Source organism: Atta cephalotes (assembly GCF_000143395.1).
Source record: "Atta cephalotes unplaced genomic scaffold scaffold00039, whole genome shotgun sequence".
Lineage (NCBI taxonomy): Eukaryota > Metazoa > Arthropoda > Insecta > Hymenoptera > Formicidae > Atta > Atta cephalotes.
Genome location: NW_012130103.1, coordinates 1605362 through 1617520, shown reverse-complemented (window position 1 = coordinate 1617520; position 12159 = coordinate 1605362). Strand labels below are relative to the sequence as shown.

At 40.2% G+C, this 12159-nt stretch overlaps 1 protein-coding gene across 1 annotated transcript in view; it reads left to right on the top strand.

The window, feature by feature from the left end:
- LOC105622083 (CUGBP Elav-like family member 5) overlaps positions 1-12159 on the top strand; it is a 104317-nt gene that overhangs the window by 90973 nt on the left and 1185 nt on the right. The window lies entirely within an intron of this gene.

Sequence of the window (12159 nt, the reverse complement as noted above, 5' to 3'; positions counted from 1 at the left end):
CACACACACACACATGTAATCCGTTTCAGCTTTTCATTATAATACGTATGAGAGGTAGTCGAGGTATTAATACGTTGCTGCCATTATACGCGGTAGAATGCCTTCATAATGCATAAAACACCATGCAATTCATGCCTGATCGACCATTATACCCCGCATGCTTTGGTATTATATTACATAAAATATACTATTTTTTTTTTTTATAAAATACGAATTATTCTTTAGTAATACATAGTATTGTAGCATAAATCTAATTTTAAAACGATGAAATATAAAACAAATTATACGCAAATTAAGTATAAAATAAACTACATTTTGTAGGTGACAATAAACGAGACATAATAGATTCGAATTTAATTATATATTAAATAAAAAGAGTCAATTATATTTATTTTTAGAACATCTGATTGCATTTAATCGCATCTGCATTACAAATCTTTTTTATTAAATTAGATATTTTCTTTTATCTTGATATTTCAATGTTTTGTTGAATAATATAAATAGTTATTCGCGTTTTCCTAAACATGAATTTTAAAAGAATATTTTGCATCCACATACTAAGTAACTTGCGAGCTTCTGTGTGAATTCCAAATGAAATCGTCAAAAGGAATACTGTTTATTGAATGTTCGATTTTGAGACGAGCCCAAGGAGACGCCGAATAAAATGAAGCTACGCATTCTTTTTCAAGATTTAGCCATCGTACACACGATTTGCCTCTTCGGCTTTTACACGAAGCCAGATAATCCACGGATAGCGTGCTAATGCAAGTTTTGGCATCAATGCAAACGCTTCTTCTTCATTTTTGTCGGCGCTCCCGCGACTTACTCCTCTGCCGGCATATACCGGATTACAGTGGTATCCGAGAGAGGCGTTAATCTCAAGGAATATTTTGCGCGCATCCCCTTTCGCTACATTCGCGTCCTTGCTCCGTAACTGTAACCTAATAAGACCGTCTCCCTGCGAATTCCTGCTTTAGCTCGCTCGGATCCGACGCGACAAGTTCGGGCGGCATAGCTACAGTTTCGCAGTTGCCGAATGGTAATTTCAGCTAATGCCGCTCACACCCGTACTCAGCCACGCCCGCTTCTTCTTTTCGATGAACTGGCAGCGAAGCAAGCGTGCGAGCGAATTTATCGTTTTCGTCTTGTGTCTACAAAGATTAAATTGTCACCGTGACATCCGCTGATTCTTGCATCAGAATACAAATCTTAACCACGTAAGTTACTATCTTCCGACCGGAGATCACAGTATCTTACCGGATCGATTATTTAATAATAAAGCGAAAATAACGAATTCTTTTTATTGAAACAAAATAATACAGATAATTCAAGGAACATTAGGAATCGCAGAAATCAGTGCTTTGGAACAAGATAAACAAGCTTCGACTTTTCCTGTTTTTACCTTTAACAATTTTAAAATTTGACAATGTGTTAAAATTGATTACTGTTTGACAGATTTTTATATTACAGTTTGTGTTGTTGAACTGTCGTTGTGAGATTGAAATACATTTATTTCCATTCAGCCTGACATTGTATTGGACAACATTACTAAGTATTGAGGACTGCTCCTATCTCGCATTCAAAAGTCACGACGATATGTGCATAGAGAGTTTTTAAATTTTTAACGACGAAATATTATAGATTATGCAGAGATTGACGAGTTTTCAGACAATATATTTGTTAAGAGCACCGATGTGATTTAATATCCTTTTATCGTCTGAAGATGACTTGAATTTGAGCCAAAACGTTTAAAAATTTTATATGTAATTTCGATAAATCAATGTCGGTTAAATATTGAAATATTTTTGCTACGAGCACTTTTCGCACCGTTTTCTAATGCCCCTTGATTTGTCTTTATTATTTTAATTGTTATTATTTTGATTGTTATTAAAATTGTATCTTGTAGCGTGTTTTCTAAAAAAAGAAAGTCATCAAAACTTTCATTTTTCACAATATACAATTTTGATAGATACTCGATTTCCAACAAGATAATGAGATCTTCGGCAGGAAAGTGGCAATCGTGGTCTTGACTTTCGAAACAAAGACGATCTAGACCGAAGTTTACGATGATCTCGAGGGGACCGAAAATATCCTCGACACCGGATAACTCGATGGGCGTTGTGGTCAAACGCGTGTGTCGGCGCCATGTGGCTTCTGGTTTGCAGAGCGGATATAACGCGATACGAGGCTGGCTTTCGCGCTATCTTCTCATATACTCTTGAACTAAGGCCCGCGCAAATTCGCAGCCGTTTCATGAACTCTCTTTCCCGCTATCGCGGTAAACTTTTACGCGTCGAGCACGAATCTCGACGTTCAACTTTGAATTTTCTCACTGTTACATGAAAAGAAAGTTTCGCAAAAATTTTGAGAGCCATCATGAAGGCCAATCTGATCCTCGGTCTGTGTCGACGTGAAGTTAATGGTCGCCGATGAGAGCCAGCGAAGCGCTTTTAACTTTCTTGTTTTTAACTGCAGCACTCGCAGTTGTAGCGTGAGTCACGAGGCACGGCAGAAAACATGTTTCATTACAACGATGTAGTTACAACGGGTAGTTAGTTGTTAAATGTCGTTAAGCATCGTTATAATCGCGACGATAATTATCGTACGTCGTTGAATAAAAGCGCGTACGAGCACATTTTAGGATCAGGTACTGGCCAATGGCTCACGCCCCATGTAGGCAATGTAAAAGATTTCCTATCTTTCTCTAACCCTTTCTGTTTTATCCTTCGTTACCACCCGACTTTCTTCCGCCATCATTTCGAGACTTTCTATGACCGGCAGTCATGGTTGATATCTCGTATTAATTCGAGACGAGCTTTCGGATCGTTTTAAGCTTTACGAACCGACTATAAAGATTGTCTTGACCGATAATTATATAGACGGGCGAAATTGTAAACCGTTATCGCGCGACATCCTTTGAAACACTGTCTCCGAGGAAGCTTTTAGTACCTACCATCTTGAGAACGGTATGCGATTGGGTTATCGCGATTTGATTTACCTTGATTCTCCATTTGATATATTTGATTAGCTTTTGTTCGAGCTTTGTCTTATCGATACACGAATTAAACACTTCGAATGCTATCTGGATACACAATTATGCTTATCTATAGAAATATATACTGAAATAAATCTCATAAAAATCTTTGTAAAACGATGATGTAACCATTTTTATTCTTAATAATAATTAAAAATTAAGCACCTACTAAAGCAATTGAGAAGGTAAAAAAATCAAGAAAATAGTAAGAATTAGGAGATATTAAAATAAATAATAATTTAATAATAACGATCGTATAATAGAACATTTCAATTATACAAAGATTTCTCTTCAGTTAAGTTCGATACACGGAAAAAAAGATTAGCTGGCACAGCTAAAAATTAGATATGGCAGTTAAATTCAGTAGTATAATATGGACATCTAACGTCGTGTCTGTGAGATCTAATTTTCATTAGCTTAATATTATCATTGTAACAGACAAGCATTTTGCTATTATGTCGATGTATTGATCATGCAGCAAATATTTTCTGCAGAAAATTTGATAACAAGAACAGTTTCAATAAATCATTTGACTGTGATAGAGACAATTTTCTTTTACACGGACATATCCAATAACTATGACAACTAACTTCACTGTTACTAGATAAATTGACTACAACAGACATGTATATTTTGCTATCATGTCCTTGTATTAGCAGGAAATCCTTTATATGTATTAGCAAATTTTATAGTATAGTAACTAATGTAATTTCAGAATTAGCTGTGATCAAAAATTTTCCGTGTAGAAGTCAAGATTTTAAAATCTATTGTCAAATTGTATTTTCAAGTTTTACTTGTTCTTTATTTATTTTTTATATTTCTGTTAAATTAGCTGAAGAAGAGTTAGTCTGTGTAATCGAAATATCCTATTATATGAGCATGATTATTAATATTAAATTATTATTTATTTACTTTAACATCTTTTAATTTGCTTCTTTCTTAATTTTTAACCTTTCTAATTTCTTTTTATTCTCATTTTAATAATGTCATAAATATTATATTTTTTGAATACTTTTTTATTATTTATTAAAACTAAATAAAATAACTGTTATTTTATAATCGTTTTACATTCATTATTTGTTTGATTAAAATACATGAGATTTTTGTGATAGGCATTGATTTATTACTCACACAACAGCTCACGTAATACATGCATACGCCACTCGTCACGAAAGGTAAACCTCAATGAATTGGCGTGCTCGCTAGCGAATACCAAACATCATTATCGAAATTGGTGGAGATTCTGAAAGTTATGCACGACATTCGCCGAATTCCCGAGCGTTGCGTAAAAGGCGAATCACCATGTAACGCGATCGCGAATTAATACATTTGCCGTAGCTGAAATTCGGTCGATTATCAGGAATAACTAGCCCAACCATCGCGTTTCGGGCTCCAGAAATATCAGGAATGCTTTAACCCTCCGCTCCGCGCTTCTATCTCATTCCAATCTACCACTTCCATTAGCTGAAAATGTAATGTAGGTATGTACAACTCTACGCATAGATATTTCAAAGCGTAAAGCCATATCTGTGTATACGGCTGCGTACTCACGATAATTGTGCGTGAAATTTTTACACGTGTCCATCGATAAAGATACAGAAACGTAATAGCGTCATCGCGTTTCTCCGCTCGTTTTTGACACACGCACCAGATATTCGTCGAAGCTATTGTACTTGAGAAAGCTTTTAACTTCTCGGCAATGAAAAAACTGAGGGTCGTGAGCGAAAGTGGCAAGGAAAGCTGATTGTCATTGCACGATCGTAAACTCCGTTTCAATCCTGAACGAAGCAGTAAAACTAGCTTGTGAGCGAGCAGTTTCGTCGAATGTTTGAATGGTCATGAAACGCGGCGAAAGTTGCCACATAATTCAAAGGGCAAAATACAATGTGGTTGAAGACCGTGTAATGTAATTGCTGTTAATTCGCTTTGTCAAAAAAAAAAACATTCCTGTCTCGTGCAATCCGTTTTATTAGAGAGTAGTTCAATCGTCTAATAATTGAATGATTAATTATTATTGTAGATAGTGTGCTCGCGTCACGTTTGACAGAAGGGAACACGGCATTCGCGGAGAATCGATGAGATCGATGTGATAAAAATACGATTGCGAGCCACCGCAACGCTTCTTCCTCACGTTACAAATTGATTTCTTCTGACTTTATCCAGCTACCGGTTACAAATGCATTTTCGCATATATCTGCATACGTAAGTTACTTACGCGTGATGTAAATTCGGCGTATAACCGATGGAGAATAGTCGGATCGCTTTTACGTTTTATCGGATCGCTGTTGGGTTAATGGAGTTTCCATGATCTTCTAGAAAGCAATGAAAGACGAAGGACTGACGTTGCTGACACGGGTTACGCTTCTTTATCGCCTCTTTATCCGTTTTGACCCAGGGCAAGTGCCTCGAGCGACGTAAGGTTAGACAGGTTCTCGAAAATGATGGATGTCTCCCTTTCCTTCTCTCGTTTTGCACACAACCGCTCGTCTATAAGGGATCCTATCTCGCTACAGCTAGTGCGAATTGATAGTTATTGATAGCACGCTATCCTGACTCCGGTGGGAGCCTGATCGATGTCATGCGCAGTAGCGCGTTCTAATTATGGTCAGGGTGCCTGCAATTACGGTGATCATCCTTCGTCCCTTCGTCCCTCCCCGACGATTATCCACTAAGTGATGCCGTCGCCGGAGGTTTAGGATCCTCTATTGACAGGAGAATAGAATTGTCTCTCGAGCGTTATAACCGAGATTCATTCCCGTCCGTCGTGAGGTACATGTCACTTGTGATTAACGTGTTGTTCTAAGAATGGAATGGCCGATTAAGATTGATCCGGAGAGTGCGAAGAGCTTCAAGCACTTGTATCGCTGGCCGGAAAAATCGAACAGACACGTATCTACGTCTGCGTGAATGGAGCAGTTGTATAAAGAGCGATTGACATTTTAGGAATTAATTCGGTATTGATCGACGAGCGACAACGAAGATCGGATTAATCGCAGAGAAGAAGAGGGACGTGGAAATGGACGGAAGAAGAATAGCAGTCGCTGCCAGTCGGATGGGAATAGGACCTGGTAGTGTGTTTGCCGGCCAAATTACATCTGCATAATAGCTACGCGGTGGGCTATCGATCCGTGAGCAGCGTCCCTTCGTCACATCAGCGTCGTGCATCTCGTGCGCGCCCGCATGCGGCAGGCATGGGCACATGCACAAGAATTAAATTTCATCCCGCGGTAGCGCGCCAAAATGGTTTTCGTAGATTAGAGGAACTCGGCTCTCCGCGCTCGCTCGCTCGCTCGGCCGGAATCCGGCCGGCACAATAGATTGATAAACAGATTTACGTGAACGTAACTGTTAAGTTCTCGTATCTATCGGCACGAAATTGCTAGTCCCGTAACAAAATTGACCGTTGCCGTGCGGAATAAAAGTTCTCGTATGTCCTCCCTCCCATCCCTCTCTCCTCTCGTTTTCTCTCTCTATCTCCGGTCATCTCTTCTTTTTTCCTTTTATATTGCCCGTAAATGTGACAATTTTTTCTGCATATTACTGTCAGCTTTGTATCGCAGCCAGATGGGGATTTAAAGCGCGACCGTTGCCGGCGCAAATTAAATCTCATGCCGCGCGCGACGGTGTCCCAAAATGATTTTCGTACGCCGGAAGAGAACGTTACGCCGCCCTGCGTTACGACATCAAAGGCCACAATCCAACGAGTACCGAGAGAACAGTGATGGGTCCCCCGCGCGCGGCGGTCCAAAATCACCGCGGAAAATGATGACGGCGCGCGATGGGCGCGCGCTAATCTAATTATATGACCCACCCCGCTTTCCTACCTGCTCCACGCTCCCGATGCTAATAAAGGACAAGCTTGCCGATCGTCCATCATGCTGCGATTGTTGTATTCATCGGTGATTAGGCGTGACTCGCCAGCGAAACGACCGTACGGCTAACGACCCGCGCTCGGTCATCACGTTGCGTCACTGTCGTCATGCACGCACCTGTATGCATATTATTACGCGACTATATGCGTATTATGCGGCTCGCCTCAATTTTCCGAATACGACGATGTGTATCGCGCGAAACACCGCGAAGCTGAGAGTCTGGTGTAGCTATTCCGGTCGGTGGTCCTAGATTCGTCGCTATCCGAATGTTTAACGTTTCACGTTCGCAGCGGACGATTCGTGACGCTTGAATAATTTCGCGATATCGAATGATGGATCGTTTACGAATAGTATCACGATCACATATATGAATATGTGGGTCGTATGTGAAAGAAAGATTAGAGAGAGAGAGAGTTTATTTCTACTATTGCTGGAACGTTAGCGAGGTAATCTAAGAAATTACGTTTGCGAATCGAAGTAAGTGGGCGCAATTTACTGCAAATGCAACTCCGACCTTTTTCTCTTTATTCCTGCAGTTGCTTCAAATCGTTAGTAGTAATGGTTGTGTACCGAGCGATAATGTAAAGCTGCCTCAGGAATATCGCGCACGTCGGGATAAGGGTCGATTCGCCGAATACGCAACCGGCAAAAATTCCTTTCCTTTGCATAACATGACAAACGGTAAACAAAGCGTAAAACACGCTTCTCCGAGCTGGCAAGAATATACTCTATTTGTCACTGTCCAACCAGGGAAACTCCACGATCATTCTTCACGGGTTGTCGACGCGAGAGGCAGGGTGAGGAGGTGAGGCGGCGAGACAAGGGACGAGAGCGTTGGTGGACGGGTATCAGGATCGCTCGGTGAGGAGAGGGTCGAGAGACGCACCTATAACCGCCGGATAAGGCGTTCCGTAGAGTGCCGGATTTGCAATAAACAACTATGTTCATAATTACGCGTATGGAGCGGACGGACGGAAGCGCACGGCGGGTGGTATCGTTGAATAATACATGCTGCATTAAAGTCGCATTACCTACACGTATGCGCGTGATCGGTACTCAGTTGCATGACCCGTAGAATTTTATACTCTAGCACGCTGTTTGCTACGATGTAAATCCTGTAAAACAACGTCCAGCGACTGGTAGTTTTTATTGCAAGTACTAGTATGAACTGTCAATGCTCGTGTCCCACGTGATTATTTTTCGGATGCATCTCAGAATTCTTCGTGTGTTCTTTCGTATATGCGCGGCATTGTATATCGAACTGTCGCGCCGTATACGAATCGTCGAATCTCTTTCATCAGTGTTCCTCTCGGAATGGTACTGCGGGACATAACGATGTGTGAGTTGCAGACAAAGGAAACGCCATAATGGGCAAGTTAAGTTGAAGCCTAGCTAGCTGGCAACAGGCCTTGATAAAATCTCCATAATGACTGCATTCGGAGTGGAATTACGCTCCTGTTTCCCCGAGACCAAGGAACTCGGGCGGCGGAAAAGGAGGGACGTTGATGGGAAGCGGGTGGTGTCTGCCATTTCATAATTATATCAAATTCAGCTTGATACGACTTGAATAATAATGACTTTAAGAAATGACAAATATTCAAAATGTATACGTTATATAAACATTTTTTGTAATATCGTCTTCGTCTTATTGCTATTAATTAATTAAAAAAACGTGCAATTTATGTACTATTATAATTTTTATTATATAAAACGGTAATTGACAAATTCAAGAAACGAAATAAATAGGAAGCCCGGTCTTTTGTTCCGTTTGCTAATTACTGCGACGCCTATCATGGAACTGTCTCCACTGTCTTTACCTCGTCGACCATGCAAGACGTGTTGTACTCGGAAAAGCAATCGTGGAGTAATTCGCGATGGATGCGATTAATTTCTCCGAGCAATAATAGACGAAAGCTTGTGTTGTTATCTCGACTGGCGCAGACTATGGCCATTCATGCTAATCCTCTAGTGAAATGAAGCCGACAGTACTCGGCATACGAAAGTCTCCGTCCACTATTCACCTATCCTCCCCTTCTGTATCTTCTCTACCTTCGACCGCATCAGCCGTTGGAGTTCAATGATGCTAGACTATCGATCCTTACTTTCAGAGAATGAGGCTTGAACGTATTAGGACTGTCGAGTATTTCAAGAGGAAGTGTCCCTCATACGTCTTAAATGCGCCTGTACGATTATTGTACGGACGATTATTCGTCTCTCTTACACGATTATAACGATTCTTGCAAAACTCGTAAAATTGACTTTATTATAACTAATATAATTCTTGAAAGTAATACTTTAAAAACTAATCTTATATAATATACAAATTCCAATAATATTATAATAATACTGCAAAAGTTGCCAGCAATGTTACAATTAGCATGATAAATGCATCATTTACTTTATTTAAGTACAAAGCATAAATATTAAAAAATATTTGGAAACTATATGCTTTTCTCTGCATTAAAGATTATTTGAAATTAAATATTTAAAATTAAATATTTTAATACTTCAATTATATGAGAAGTAGACATTTAAATTATATGAGAAGTAGACATTTGCGTTTTGTCCAAAATTTATAATTTTCAGAAAACGAGAAAGAAAGCTAGAAAAAGGAAATCAAGTGTCTTATAAAAAATATGCTAATCAATAAGATATAAAATGTTAAACAAAATTGCTAAATAATTTTTTAATAATGTTAAACAAATGCATTTTGTTTGTTTTTAGTTAAAGGACATAACATACATCAAATGTTTAGATTTTTTTCAGTACATAAATTGATGTTGAAAAATGCTTTTTGAATATTCCAAAGCAACTTGTATCTTTCATTATTGATACACTACGCCAGTTCTAATTCAAAAAATCATATTTTGGACAAAATGCATTTTGAAAGTCTGCTCTTCATATATTTAGATTGAACGTCATTTTGATATGCTAAGATATGAGAATCGTCACATTTACTCTCGAAAGTGTATTTCGAGTTAATCCGACAATTAAAACTCATGTATTTTTATCCAAAGAATTATAAGATTATTTACTCGCTGTAAGATTATCTAACCGAATTGGGATTTTCTTAACTCTCGTTCTCACACGTCTTAGCATTCCACAAACGCTTGAATACTCGTTCACACGTTATGAAATCCTTGTTGGACCAATCGTGCGTGCGTTTCCTTTTGCGTGCGTTTCCTTTCGCATTTGCTTGTTCCGCCACAAAATCCATTCCACTTTTTCACAAATCGCAATAATTTTTCCGTCATCAAAAGTCAGTGCTTGGAAGTATTTAAAAAAAATATTTTTTAAATAAAAAGAATATTATTATACTAATTAATGTTTATAAGCTGAATATCACCGACGATATTTTGATTGTCGAATCTTTGATTGTCTCGCGATTAAATATGAAAATGTGCTACGAAATATCGCAAGAAAAGGTACATAGACTACTTTGTTGGCCACTTTGCGAATGCCGTGCGAGGAAAAGAGCAAGAATAATGCGTAGAATAAGAAGAAGACAGCGAATAAAAATCAGAAGCAGAGGGTTGCGGGTATAGGGTAGGTTCTTGGCACGGCCTCTCCTTTCGGAGTAAGGGTAAGGGAACAGCCGCCATCCATTACGGGCGGCTCATGACACCTCGAGAGATATATCGACTCACCGCATCCTCGAATTGAATCGAATGCCGCCGGCAAAAACACCAATGAGCAAAATAGAACATTGTGATCGATGCTTCGCCCGCCGAAATTTATCGGTGAATGAGTTACAACGGCGGACTTGTATACTGCAGCAGCATTTTCGGCGATTCCGCCGATCCATTTTCCCTTCTGGCTACAAAAGTACCGACGATCCACCGACGTTACAGTAAATAGCTGTTTGAGACTGCAGATCGTATTCTCGGTGAACATGTACATGTATATCTACACATATCCGCTTGGAATACTAGCACGACGTAGGGCTGAAATCTTTCAGATGTTTCCAAGGATTTCGTTTCTCGGCTTCCGCGTATTGTAGTTTTCTAGACACGTCGATCGTTGCTCAATCGTAAACGAGAATGACTGTCGTTGGCGATTTTTACCGTATGATTCGAGACGTGTGAATCAAAGCCGGCAGGATTTCTCATAAAATAGATCGCTTTGCTAAGATTGGCTCTTGTTTAATACAAACGTTCACACATGTATTTCGGCTCGGCTGTTCACGGAGCGCTTCTCCTTTGTGAAAACTTCTCTTGCTTAAGGCGCCGGCTCTGCCTTGCAGAGTTCTAAGCGTTGGGTCGCCACCTACCGTTCTCCCGTAGATTCGCCAGCGTAATATTCGGGATTAGCCGGAACTAACATACAAACAGAAGTTTCACTTTCAAACAGCGAACAGGGGCACAGTCGAGTAGTCGCGATGTGGCGTGAGGTTGTTGTCAGAAAGCCGTATTAGCAGCTTTGCGCGAGTGTAAACACGCATAAATCCGCCGTGCGCCTACCACCGTCGCTCGGTGCCCTGTGTTGCACCGGAGTAACTGTAAATGCCTCATACGGCTTTGTAGATTACCACGATGCTATTAACGAAAGAGAGTACCCGGGATAATACTTCTCTGCGCGTTGCTTTGTGTGCGCCTAGAGGCGCGTACGTCTTTCTCCCCTGCGAAATGATATATTCTCTCATGTAGACCGTATAATTTCTGTGCGGTTAACTATGCTCGTTATCGGCTCGTGAAATACCGGAAGGCGACGTCTAGTTATCAGAATAATTTATCTAGATTTTCCGGCGAGTACAATAATCTCATTACGTGAATGAAATTTCCCAGTGGTAAGATCTGCGAGAAAAGGTACGACTGATAACACGGATTTCTCCTGATGTACGAGACGTGTAGTAAACATCGAGTTAAGGCCGACCGTGTCCGCGCGTAATTGAAAATTGTCTTATCTCCTATCGTTCACTGCCCGTATCCTTTCGCTCATATTCTCCGTAACATGGTCGCAACTACCTTTCCGGCCTTTCGAATAACCATTTCCAGAGAGTGAATAGTTAATTTCCTAAAGTTTCAGCACGGCCGCCTGAATGCCGCATTGATTGGTACTCCAATCAGTTAGGGGTGAACGTTGGCGGATGGAGAGGAGATCGTTCAGAATAGTCTAGAGAGAGAGAGAGAGAAAGAGAGAGAGAGAGAGAGGAGGAGATAGGAGGAGAGTAGAGAGTAGGAGAGGCAGACGAGGAAGGGACGTAGGTAGGGTACGGAACGGGAAAGGGAAGGTAAAGGAGTACGACGACCGGTC